General features: G+C 40.8%; 1 pseudogene; it reads right to left on the minus strand.

Moving 5' to 3' along the window:
- Positions 1-796: 796 nt before the first annotated feature.
- On the minus strand, positions 797-11,977 carry LOC121922956 (annotated as a pseudogene).
- Between the last annotated feature and the right edge of the window lie 1,654 nt (positions 11,978-13,631).

A 13,631-nucleotide genomic window follows, 5' to 3' on the forward strand; every position in this document is an offset into this window, starting at 1 on the left:
GACTTGGAGGACAGAATTGGAGGCATACTTATCAAATTTGCAGATGACACCAAATTAGGAGGAATAGCTAATACCCCAGAGGACCAGATCAAAATTCAAAATGACCTGAATAGACTAGAAAGCTGGGCCAAAGCTAACAAAATGAACTTCAACATGGAGAAATGTAAGGTATTGCACTTAGGGCGGAAAAATGAAATGCACAGATATAGGATTGGGGACACCTGGCTACGTGTGAAAGGGATCTGGGAGTCCAAGTAGACCACAAGTTGAACATGAGTCAACAGTGTGACGCAGCAGCTAAAAAGCACAATGCAATTTTCAGTTGCATCAATACAAGTATAGTGTCTAGATCAGGAGAACTAATAGTGCCACCGTATTCTGCTCTGGTCACGCCCCCCTGGACACTGAGAAACTAGAGTGTGTCCAAAGGAGGGCGACTAAAATGGTGAAGGGTCTGGAAACCGTGCCCTATGAGGAACGCCTTAGGGAGCTGGGGATGTTTAGCCTGAAGAAGAGAAGGTTAAGAAGTGATATGATAGTCCTGTTTAAATACTTGAAGGGGTTTCATACTGATGAGGGAGCAAGCTTGTTTTCTGCTGCTCCAGAGACTAGGACCCAGAGCAATGGATGCAAGCCAGGAAAAGAGATCCCACCTCAACATTAGGAGGAACTTCCTGACAGTAAGGGCTGTTCGACAGTGGAACACACTTCCTAGGAGTGTAGTGGAATCTGCTTCCTTGGAGGTCTTTAAACAGAGGCTGGATGGCCATCTGTCAGAAATGCTTTGATTGAGAGTTCCTGCATGGCAGGGGGTTGGACTGGATGTCGCTTGTGGTCTCTTCCAATTCGATTCTATAATTCTATGATTTTCACAGGTCAGTCAAATCCCTGCTTGGCTTGGAAACCCACTGGCCAAGTTGGACTCTCAACCTCAGATCAAGGCCATGGTGGCAAGGCTCCTCTGAGAAATCTTGCCAAGAAAACCTGGTGATAGGTTCACCTCAAGAGTCACCATGAGTTGGAGACAACTTGAAGACACACAAAAATATCATCTATGTATTGTCTTCAGTGAACGTTCCCTGGAGGAGACTCTTATTGGTTTTGAAGAGGAACAAGTGCATATTTTGGGCCACAGTACTTCCAAAATAGAAATCTTGGGCAACAGCACACACTATTCTTACGCCATTCTCTCTTTTGTATGTTTCTTCCTGATATATCTCCAGCTGCTTTTGACTTACAAAAGCATTTGTCTTTTTCTTAGTGGAACGTGTAACACTCTTATTTAACAGTTCAATTGACAGTCTTCACTTGCAAAAGTGTTAATAGGAGAGAATTGAAAGGATGAGATGCTTGACCTAAATCGGGTATGCAGATTTGCTTTGGAGTCCAGTACCTGGATTTATTGAAAGTTTTAAATGGTGTTTTTTAAATCTGTGGGCTCCCTTGGGTCCCTCCTGGGAAAAAGCAGCATACAAATGAAATAATAATAATAATAATAATAATAATAATAATACTCTGCCAGACCAGAATATGGTCCCTTTCCAACTTGCAGTGTTCCACTTCCCAGAAGTCAGGGGTTCAACGAAAGATCTTCAAAAATAAGGCCTCCTACAGTACCCCTGCCCTGACAGATAAGATGATTTATTGAGGCATCTAGATAGTCAGCAGTTTATTTCCAGCACTTTGCATTTACTTCTCTTTGCCTCTGAACATTTGCTCGGTATAGAACATTTCTCCTAGACTCTGGCTTGGACAGCTGCATAGGGCAAACTAGATTTTGACTGCAATCAGCTTGAAAAGTCAAATTAAAAAACAGCTTCCCTCTGTGATGGCCAGATGCAAATTCAGGATTTTGAGAAAACAGATTTAGGAAACCAAAGGGAATATTAATCAGAGGGGAAAGGACAGTCTGAAGCTGTACATTAGGAATAAAGAATGTGAGAAAGATGAATCAGATGTAAGACAAGAAACAGAACATACCAATATTGCAATAGTTGAGTTGAGCAATCTAAAGTTGACAGGAATGGGACATTATCAGTCAGATAATCACACAGTGTTCTATTTAGGAAATGAAAATCTAAGACAAAATGGAGAAGCATTAATAGTAAGGAGAGATGTAGCAAAAGCAGTCAGGTGATATAATGCAAAATCTGACCAAATAACATCATAAGACTTCAGGAAAAATCCATTAGTATAACCAATTCAAGTTTATGCTCCAATACAGAGGCAGACAAGGAAGAAATCGAAAGATTAGATGCTAGAGTCCAGGAGGATATTGATCACAGACCCAAACAGGACATGTTGATAATCACAGCTGACTGGAATGCAAAAGTAGGCAACAAAGCAGAATCAAACAGAAAATTTGGCCTAGGATCAAGAAATGAAGCAAAAAAGACTTATGAATTCTGTAAGGCCAAGAGTCTGTTCACTGTAAACACATTCTTCAGGTAAGCTCTTCCATCATTAATAACCCACTTTTTGTTAAAACAATCAAAAGTCGTTTACAACAGTTAAAATAATACATATACATACAAGGTATCCCCCCTTAAAAAGATTAAACAATATAAGATTTAAAATTACATAACTATTAAAAACCAATAACAGTGGCAGAATCATCACATATATGTGGGGGAATCACCACATAGCCAAGCTGTTTATTATGGAAAAGCGTGCCAAGCTGTCTAACTTGGTAATTTGGTGGATCTCGTCTGGCAGGCAATTCCAGAGACTGGGAGCGGTTGCAGAAAAGGTCCTCTGGGAAGTCGCAGTTAGTCTGGTTTTTATAGGTTGCAAATAAATTCTTCCCAGAGGACCTGAGTGTGCGGGACAGATCATTTGGAAGTAGGCAATCCCTTAGATAAATTGGGCCCAAGCCATGTAGGGCTTTAAAGGTGATAACCAACACCTTATTGTTATCACCTTCTTTTCCACTGATTTAAATTGCTTCTCCTCAGCTTGTCAGTTTTTAAATATATTTTCATTCAGAAAGTGTTATTTCTAAAAGTTTCTTGCCATTTTTACAGTTCGCTCGGTGGAGAGATTGATAATGAAGAAAGTGTGGCTATTCACATCGATTGCTTCCCTGAAACTGGTTCAGAAAGATTAAAAACAAAGCGGCAGCAGCACTTGTAAGGCTGAGCAGCTGCATGACATAGCTGTGACTTGCTCACAGTCTCCTGTACTCTCTTTCACTTTCCTTCCCTTTGCTTCTTCTCTGAGGTTGGAAAAGGATGCTAGACAGCCGGGGGGGGGGGGGTGTTCTGTTTTTCCATTATTGATCAGCAAATCACCCTAACTGAATTAGTCTATGCAACAAGCAAATGTCCCTAAGAGATAGCAAAAGTGATAGTACTTGCACCACCATGCAAAACAGAAGTCTCCAATTTCAGTTAGGCTTTCTCCTGTATGTGGATTTTTTGAAGTGAATGTAGATGTCCAATGTTGCAAAATCTCCTTCCACATTGCATGCATTTAGGTGGTGTCGCCCTATGACGGGAATGTAGATGCCCACTTTCAATGAAATACCTTCCACATTCCATGCATTTCTATAGTTACTTCCATATGAGTTTTTTGATCAAGCAAGGTATTTCCACATTACATGCATTTATAGTTTCTTTGATGTGAATGTAAATGTACATTCTGACTGAAGCTCTTCCCACATTCCATACATTGATATGGTTTCTCCCCTGTGTGGGTTCTTTGATGTGAATGTAAATGTACATTCTGACGGAAACTCTTCCCACATTCCATACATTGATATGGTTTCTCCCCTGTGTGGGTTCTTTGATGTAAACGCAAAGTTTGACTATGTGAGAAAGTCTTTCCACATTCCATGCATTTATGTGGTTTTTCACCTGTGTGGGTTTTTTGATGCGACTGTAGATTTCCACTCCGACTGAAGCTCATTCCACATTCCATGCATTTATATGGTTTCTTCCCCGTGTGGATTCTTTGATGTAAACGTAAATGTCCACTCTGACTAAAGTTCTTTCCACATTCTATGCATTTGTATGGTTTCTCCCCTGTGTGGGTTCTTTGATGTAAACGCAAAGTTTGATTATGCGAGAAGGTCTTTCCACATTCTATACATTTATATGGTTTTTCACCTGTGTGGGTTTTTTGATGCGACTGTAAATTTCCACGCTGACTGAAGCTCTTTCCACATTCCATACACTTATATGCTTTCTCCCCTGTGTGTACTCTATGATGTGAATGTAGACTTCCACTGTTACTGAAGCTCTTTTCACATTCCATGCACTTATATGATTTCTCTCCTGTGTGAGTTTTTTGATGTGAACGTAGATGCCCATTCTGACTAAAGCTCTTTCCACATTCTATGCATTGATATGGTTTCTCCCCAGTGTGGGTTCTTTGATGTATACGCAAAGTTTGACTATGCGAGAAGGTCTTTCCACATTCTATGCATTTATACGGTTTCTCCCCTGTGTGCGTTTTTTGGTGTGACTGTAGATTTCCACGCTGACTGAAGTTCTTACCACATTCCATGCATTTATATGGTTTGTTCCCTGTGTGGGTTTTTTGATGTGAATGTAGGGTTCCACTGTTACTAAAGCTTTTTTCGCATTCCATGCATTTATATGGTTTCTCTCCCGTGTGAGTTTTTTGATGTGAACGTAGATGTCCACTCTGGCTAAAGCTCTTTCCACATTGTATGCATTGATATGGTTTCTCCCCTGTGTGAGTTCTTTGATGTAATCTTAAATTGTGAGTATGAGAGAAGCTCTTTCCACATTCTATGCATTTATGTGGTTTCTCCCCTGTATGCGTTTTTTGGTGTGAACGTAGATTTCCACGCTGACTGAAGCTCTTCCCACATTCCAGACATTTATAGGGTTTCTTCCCTGTGTGGGTTTTTTGATGCGAATGTAGACTTCCACTGTTACTGAAGCTCTTTTCACATTCCATGCACTTGTATGGTTTCTCTCCTGTATGAGTTTTTTGATGTGAATGTAGATGTCCGCTCTGACTAAAGTTCTTTCCACATTCTATGCATTGATATGGTTTCTCCCCTGTGTGGGTTCTTTGATGTATATGCAAAGTTTGACTGTGAGAGAAGCTCTTTCCACATTCTATGCATTTATGTGGTTTCTCACCCGTGTGCGTTTTTTGGTGTGACTGTAGATTTCCACGCTGTCTGAAGCTCTTTCCACATTCCATGCATTTATATGGTTTCTTCCCTGTGTGGATTTTTTTATGTGAATGTAGATGGCCACTTTGACTGAAGCTCTTTCCACATTGCATGCATTTATATGGTTTCCCCCCTGTGTGAGTTCTTTGATGTGATCTTAAATTTTGAGTGTGAGAGAAACTCTTTCCACATTCTATGCATTTATGTGGTTTTTCTCCTGTATGCGTTTTTTGGTGTGAACGTAGATTTCCACGCTGACTGAAGGTCTTTCCACATTCCATGCATTTATAGGGTTTCTTCCCTGTGTGGGTTTTTTTTATGCGAATGTAGACTTCCCCTGTTACTGAAGCTCTTTTCACATTCTATGCACTTGTATGGTTTCTCTCCCGTGTGAGTTTTTTGATGTGAATATAGATGTCCTCTCTGACTAAAGCTCTTTCCACATTCTATGCATTGATATGGTTTCTCCCCTGTGTGGGTTCTTTGATGTAAATGCAAAGATTGACTATGAGCGAAGCTCTTTCCACATTCTATGCATTTATGTGGTTTCTCTCCTGTGTGGATTTTTTGGTGTGTATTTAGATGGGCCCTTTGACTGAAGCGCCTTCCACATTGCATGCAGTTGTAGGGCTTTTCCCCTGTATGAACTCTGAAGTGTATGTTGAAATATGATTTATATTTGAATATTTTCCCACAGACAGGACATTGTAGCTGTTTTGACTGTGAATCCAGAGGTTTAGGAAGATCAGCATCCAGAAAAGCAAAGGAGTTCTTCCTTGTCTGGTATCCTTTCTGCCTTTTTGGTCCCATACGATTTTCAAATTCCTCTTTTTCCATGACAAGTTTGGTTATGTCCCATGATGCCGCAGCTGCCTCCTTGTAGGTCTCACTCTCCTGCTCATTATCTGCTTGAGGAAAAAGAGGACAATCTCTTTAACAGCAGTTCCTTCTTTATCCAAGCCACCCTCCTTCGTCTTAATATTTCATGGTGAAATCTACATTTCCTTTGAAGCAGGCTATTAGGACATCCTATCATTTTAATTATGAATTTTAATTATGACTTTTAAACAGGAATTTTATATTTAATTATTGTTCTATGTATTGTAATGTAAATATTGCGTAGAGATGCAGCTTAATATGTGTATTTTATGTAATGATTGAGTTTTAACTAAGTTGTAACCCACATAGAGCCATGAGGAGTGGTGAGTAAGAAATAAATTATTATTATTATTATTATTATTATTAAATCTACTTTGATTAACTGCCCCCTTAACTCCACTAGGCAGAGACAACAGTCACTTTTTCTAGTGATAAAAGAGTAGAATTCATTTTGGTAATGAATTGGGGGGGGGGAACCACAGACTGGCCAAACTGCAAAAGCTCATTTCCTGGTGTGAATTCTTTTTTTCAGTTTGCAGGCAAAGAATCTCTGGTCAGATAGAGAAGCAATAGTCTGACTTGGGGGTCTGAAGTACACTCCCACCATAACATCCTTGTTGTTTCCCTCCCCTTTAATTTTTATCCAGATGCCCTCCATCCAGTTTCTAGGATTAATGTCCTGGATTTCTTCACTGGTGTAAATGTCCCTGACATATAAGGCTATACCTCCTCCTTTCCTGTTTGGCCTGTTTCTCTTAAAAAGGTTATACCCCTGTATTCCTACATTGCAATCATGAGACTCATCCCACCAGGTTTCAGTGATGCCTATTGTATCATATTTGCTTTGTTGTGCTAGGAGGTCAAGTTCATCTTGCTTATTTCCCATGCTCTGTGCATTAGTGTGGAAGACCATGTGTCCCTTTGACTTGCTGCCTGTGCAAGTTTTTTTGCCTCCAACTTTTGGGTCCTTGCACTGTTTGTCTTGTTCCCTCTATGACAATTTGACTATTTTCTCCAGCCCTTTTGCCTTCCAGAATACTGTCTTCCTCCCCCACATAACTCAGTTTAAAGCCCTCCTGATCAAATTTTTGAGACTATTGGCAAAATCCAAATCGTTCTTGACGGCACCATCTGCGGAGCCAGTTATTCACCTCTGCTATTTTTCTCTCCCTTCCTGGGTCATGCCCTTCGACTGGGAGAAGAGAAGAGATGACAACCTGTGCATCCATCTCTTTCAACTTCCTATCCAAAGCCTCATGAATCTTTCTGATATTCTGAAGGCTGTGCCTTGCAGTGTCATTGGTTCCCACATGAACAGCCTCTCTGTCACATCACATAAATCCCAGTATTTGGGAGGTTAGGAACACAAGAGGAAGCATGGGAGCTGGGTATGGAAACCACTTCTGGAGAATCCTAGCAATTTGGTTAAGAACCTCCAAGGGAGGAAAAGGGACACTGGACTTCTAAAATCATCCAGCAGAAGATGGACCAGACCTGCGAGAGCCCATTGGCTAAAGAAACAAGTAAACATGTTCTGCATCTAGAAGGCAATGCTATAATCACAAAAGTCAACATGGGTTTCAGAGAAACAAATCATGCCAGACAAACCTAATCTCTTTTTTTGATAAAATTACCAGCTTGGTAGATGAAGGGAATGCTGTGGATATAGTATATCTTGATTTCAGTAAGGCCTTCGACAAGGTTTCCCATGACATTCTTGCAAACAAGATGGTAAAATGTGGGCTAGACAAAGGAACTGTTACATGGATCTGTAATTGGTTGACCGGCCGAACCCAAAGGGTACTCAACAATGGCTCCTTTTCATCCTGGAGAGAAGTGACCAGTGGGGTCCCACAGGGCTCTGTCCTGGGCCCAGTACTATTCAACATCTTTATCAATGACCTGGATGACAGAATTGGGAGCATACTTATCAAATTTGCAGATGACACCAAATTAGGGGGAATAGCTAATAGCCCAGAAGACAGGATCAAGATTCAAAATGACCTGAATAGACTAGAAAGCTGGGCCAAAGCTAACAAAATGAAATTCAACACGGAGAAATGTAAGGTATTGCACTTAGGGCGGAAAAATAAAATGCACAGATATAGGATGGGTGACACCTGGCTGAATGAAACTATGTGTGAAAGGGATCTAGGAGTCCAAGTGGACCACAAGTTGAACATGAGTGAACAGTGTGATGCGGCAGCTAAAAAGGCCAATGCTATTTTAGGCTGCATCAATAGAAGTATAGTGTCTAGATCAAGAGAAGTAATAGTGCCACTGTATTCTGCTCTGGTCAGGCCCCACCTAGAATATTGTGTCCAGTTCTGGGCACCACAATTCAGAAAGGACATTGAGAAACTGGAGCGTGTCCAAAGGAGGGCAACAAAAATGGTGAAGGGTCTGGAAACCATGCCCTATGAGGAACGACTTAGGGAGCTGGGGATGTTTAGCCTGGAGAAAAGAAGGTTAAGAGGTGATATGATAGCCCTGTTTAAATATTTGAAAGGATGTCATATTGAGGAGGGAGCAAGCTTGTTTTCTGCTGCTCCAGAGAAGAGGACCCGGAACAATGGATGCAAGCTACAGGAAAAGAGATTCCACCTGAACATTAGGAGGAACATCCTGACAGTAAGGGCTGTTCGACAGTGGAATGCACTCCTTCCTTGGAGGTCTTTAAACAGAGGCTGGATGGCCATCTGTCGGGGATGCTTTGATTTGGATTTCCTGCATTGCAGGGGGTTGGACTGGATGGCCCTAGTGGTCTCTTCCAATTCTATGATTCTATGATTTTTATAGCCAGGAGGAAAAAAGATACATCTCACAATGATATCGGTGGCAGCATGGCAGCAGGAGCCACTGTAAAGTATTATTACAATCTACCCTTTGTTATAAATCCCTGTGAAGTGATTTCTTATGGTTTTTATCAGCAAGCTGGAGGCTATTAAGTCTTACAGTTTTATTGCTTTAGGTTTTAAGAACTTTAGTATTAAATTCTATGGCTAGTTAAGTTTGAGAGTGTGGAATGTAGGAGAAATGACTGCAGTCAAAGAATCATAGAATCATAGGTTGGAAGGCCCATCCAATCCATTCCCCTGTCATGCAGGAACTCACAATCAAAGCACTTAGCACTCCCAACAGTTAGCCATCCAGCCTCTGCTTAAAGACCTCCAAAGAAGGAGACTCCACCACTCTCTGAGGGGGTGTGTTCCACAGTTGAACAGCTCTAACAGTCAATATGTTTCTCCTAATGTTAAGGTGGAATCTCTCTTCCTGTAGCTTGCATCCCCTGTTCTGTGTTCTAGTCTCTGGAGCAGCAGAAAACAAGCTTGCTTCCTCCTCAATGTGACACCACTTCAAACACTTAATCACTATCATATCACCTCTTAACCGTCTCTTCTCCAGGCTAAACATACTCAATTCCCTAAGTCTTTCCTCATAAGGTATGGTTTCCAGACCCTTCAACATTTTGGTGGCCCTCCTCCTTGTCAACCCCTTTTTGAATTGTGGTACCCAGAACTGGACACAGTATTCCAGGTGGGACCTGACCAAAGCAGAATTAAGTGGCACTATTACTTCCCTTGATCTAGACACTATACTTTTATTGATGCAGCCTAAAACCGCATTGGCCTTTTTAGCTGCCACATCACACTGCTGACTCATGTTCAATCTGTGATCTACTAGGAATCTTAGATTCCTTTCACACAGTCTTGTTAAGCTAGGTGTCCCCAATCCTATATCTATTCATTTCATTTTTCTACCTAAGTGCAGCACCTTACATTTCTCACTGTTGAAGTTCATGTTAATAATAATAATAAATTTTATTTATATCCTGTCTCTCTGTGCAACACAACTGGGGCGGTCGTTAGTTTTGGCCTAGCATTCTAATCTATTAAGGTCATTTTGAATGTTGATCCTGTGCTCTGGGATCTTGGCTACTCCTCCCAATTTGGTGTTATCTGCAAATTTGATAAGCATGATTTCTATTCTTTCCTCCAAGTCATTGATAAAGCACTGGGCCCAGGACAGAACTCTGTGGTACCCCACTAGTCAACACTCTCTAAGACGAAGAGGAGCCATTGCTGAACAGCCTTTGAATTTGGCCAGTCAATCAATTACCAATCCACCTAACAGTCACATTGTCTAGTCCACATTTTACCAGCTGGTCTGTGAGAATATCATGGGGGACCTTGTCATAGGCCTTACTGAAATCCAGATATGCTATATCTACAGCCTTCCCTTTGTCTGCCAAGATGGCAATTTTATCAGAAAAGGAGGCCAGATTAGTCTGGCATGACTTGTTTCTCAGAAACCCATGATGGCTCTTTGTGATAATGGCGTTGCTGCTTGAAGCCGCTTTATTTTGCCAGTGTGGACAACCCCCAGTCATCTTCTTATTTCTTGACTGCAGTCTCTGTTCTAATCAGTGTTTAATCCAAGTTACAAGAACTCTTTAATGATTTTGATTTCCTCAATGTCTAAATCAAATTTATGTAAACCCTCCATAGTCATTTTTGCTTTCTTTATGTTCAGCACAAGCCTGTCTTTGCAATTTCTTCCTTGAACTTTCTTAGTAACTGTTCCAAGTCCATGATATTTTCCACTAGTAATATGGTGTCATCTAGCACCAAATTTCAATATTTCATTTTTCAATCTATTTCATATTTCAATCTAGCAAAGGAATCAATAGATCATGTTCTATTTTATTGACCATTTTATCAAGGTACTCATTCTATTATTATTACTATTATTATTATTATATTTGTATCCTGCTCTTTTCCCAGAATTGGGAAGTAGACCAATCACTCCAATTTTACAATGCTTTCCAGAGAAGAGAAATACTTTACCTACTCCTCCTGCCTCCTAAATTACAGAGAAGGCTTCTAGGTTCAGTGCCTGTGCTATTACTACTAGCAAACAAATATTAGGGGGCAAATGATAATGTGGAAATCTTAGTTATATATTTAAGTGTAAGCATTAGCTATGAGATTTTTAACATTTTACCATCCTTACTGTTTAATTTTTGTGTATTAGAGAGAAATTGTTTAAAAATTGTATTTAGTTAAAGTTTTCTTTATTTTAGCTGTATTTATGTGTTTTTTTAATGTATTTTATGTTCATATTTGGTCTATGACCATGAATGAATGAATGAATGAATGAATGACAGACCTCATTCACACACCAGCTTCAGGAGAGATGTGCACATTATGGATTTTTGTTCCACAGGAGAAAAAAATATTGCTACACTTTGAAATCCTGAAATCAGGGAGTTAAATACTCAGAACTTTTCTCGCCAACCAGTTTTTCTTTTTCTCCATGCGCAGATAGGGGATATTATGGGAGAAGTATTAAACCTCAAGATTACCCAGCAAAGTGTGTTGTTTCAAACTCCTTCTGCTCTTGGAGACAATGGGGCCTCAGAAGGAGGAGGAGGAGACTAAAGCAGTGTTCTTGCATCAGTTCTACTTCTACAAGTTTCAAACCAGGGCAAAATCAAAGTGTTATATTTAAAAAGCAGCTTCAGACAAGCTCAGGTCTGGCACAATGCAACCCAGGGAGCATAGCATCCCATTTCTACATGTGAATCCCATCAATTTACTAAAAACATGAATTCATTCTTTCAGATTCTATGTAACAAAGGCAAAAGGGATCCTTACCCAGAAAGACCACCTTACCATCATCCTCCATGCTGACCTCCTTGTAGAGATCCCTCTGGCCTGGATCCAGGAAAGATGGTCACTTCCTCAAAGTAGGCTCAGGGCTGAAAGGGGAGAAACCCAAAACTGTAATGACTAATAATCCTTATTCACATATCTCCTATTACAAGCCTATTAGAGCTCCAAGACCTTCAGCAGAGGTGTTCTCTCTGCTTCATAGCAACTGGGCAGGAAGGAGGAAGCTAAATAAATTTATAGACCTCCTGCAGAATTTCTGCCAGTTGCAGCAACAAATAGATCAAGCCTTGTATTTCCTTTGTAGAGATGGTCCATGGAATCATAGAGTTGGAAGAGACCACTAGGGCCATCCAGTCCAACCCCTTCTGCCATGCAGGAAATCACAATCAAAGCATCCCAGACAGTTGGCCATCCAGCCTCTGTTTAAAGACCTCCAAGGAAGGAGACTCCACTACACTCCGGGGGAGTGTGTTCCACTGTCGAACAGCCCTTACTGTCAGGAAGTTCTTCCTAATGTTGAGGTGGAATCTCTTTTCCTGTAACTTGCATGGCAGGGGGTTGGACTGGATGGCCCATGTGGTCTCTTCCAACTCTATGATTCTATGAATTGTTCTGGGCCCTAGTCTCTGGAGCAGCAGAAAATAAGCTTGCTCCCTCCTCAATATGACATCCCTTCAAATATTTAAACAGGGCTGTTATATCACCTCTTAACTTTCTCTTCTCCAGGCTAAACATCCCCAGCTCCCTGAGTCTTTCCTCATAGGGCATGGCTTCCAGACATGGGAACTGGAGACTGAAAAACCCTTTGTCTTTTCAGATTGTAAGCCTGAGGGAAGTGAACCCGTGTAATTAAACATCTGTATTATTATTATTATCATTATTATTAATTTCTTATATCCCACCTTTCTCCCAATATAGGGACTCAAGGCAGCAAACAAGCATAAAACAATACAATTTAAAAACAATACAAAATGTTAAAATACATAAATATGAAATTTAAATTTGTAAGCTGCTCTGAAAGTCTTTGTAGCTGAAGAGTTGGGAGAGAGTTGTAAAAAGTGTCCCATGTGCCAAACTGAAATAATCCGTTTGGCAAAAAGGACATTATTACAATTTTCTCCCACAGTGTTACAACTTGAATAGAACAAGAGTCATGCGAGGGAGAAATAAAACAGGCACCTTTGTTTCATAATGTGATAAGGCTCATCAGGGAAAAATGTAAGGCAGAAAAAAACAGAAAGCTGTAGGATGGGTGACACCTCGCTTGATAAGCAGGAGTGCATCCAAAGGAGGGTAACCAAAATGGTGAAAGGTCTGGAAGCCATACCCTATGAAGAGTGGCTTGAGAAGCTCCATTCTCTGGGGAAGAGACTGTTAAGATGTGTCATGACAGCCATGCTTAACTATTTGAAAGGTTATCATATTGAAGATGGAGCAAGCTTGTTTTCTGCTGCTCCAGAGACTAGGTAGGACATGGAGCAAAGGATTCAAACTCCAGGGGAAAAGATTCCACCTAAACATTAGGAAGAATGTCCTGATGGCAAAAGCTATTCCTCAGAGGAACATGGTGCCTCAGAAAGTGGTAGTTTCTTTTTTTAAAACAGAAGCTGGATGGCCATCTCTCAAGAGTGTTTTGTGTATTCCTACATGGCAGGGCTTTGGATTGGAGGGCCCTTGCGGTCTCTTCCAACTCTTACCATTCTCTCTCTGTCACTGAGCTGCTATGAAGATAAAAGGGAGTGTGCTTCTTTCTGATGTTTACACTTATTTTCCATTTTGCCAACCCCCCCCCCCCCGCAAATCTACCTTCACAAACTTAGTTTGTGATTTACATGTATTACTGATTGTGGTTAAAGACACACAAAGGCCCAACAGACAGGCCAAATAAAGCAGCTTTGAGCTACTTTGGAGGTGTGCTGTTTAAACAA

The sequence above is a fragment of the Sceloporus undulatus genome, chromosome 2, assembly GCF_019175285.1.
Source record: "Sceloporus undulatus isolate JIND9_A2432 ecotype Alabama chromosome 2, SceUnd_v1.1, whole genome shotgun sequence".
NCBI lineage: Eukaryota > Metazoa > Chordata > Lepidosauria > Squamata > Phrynosomatidae > Sceloporus > Sceloporus undulatus.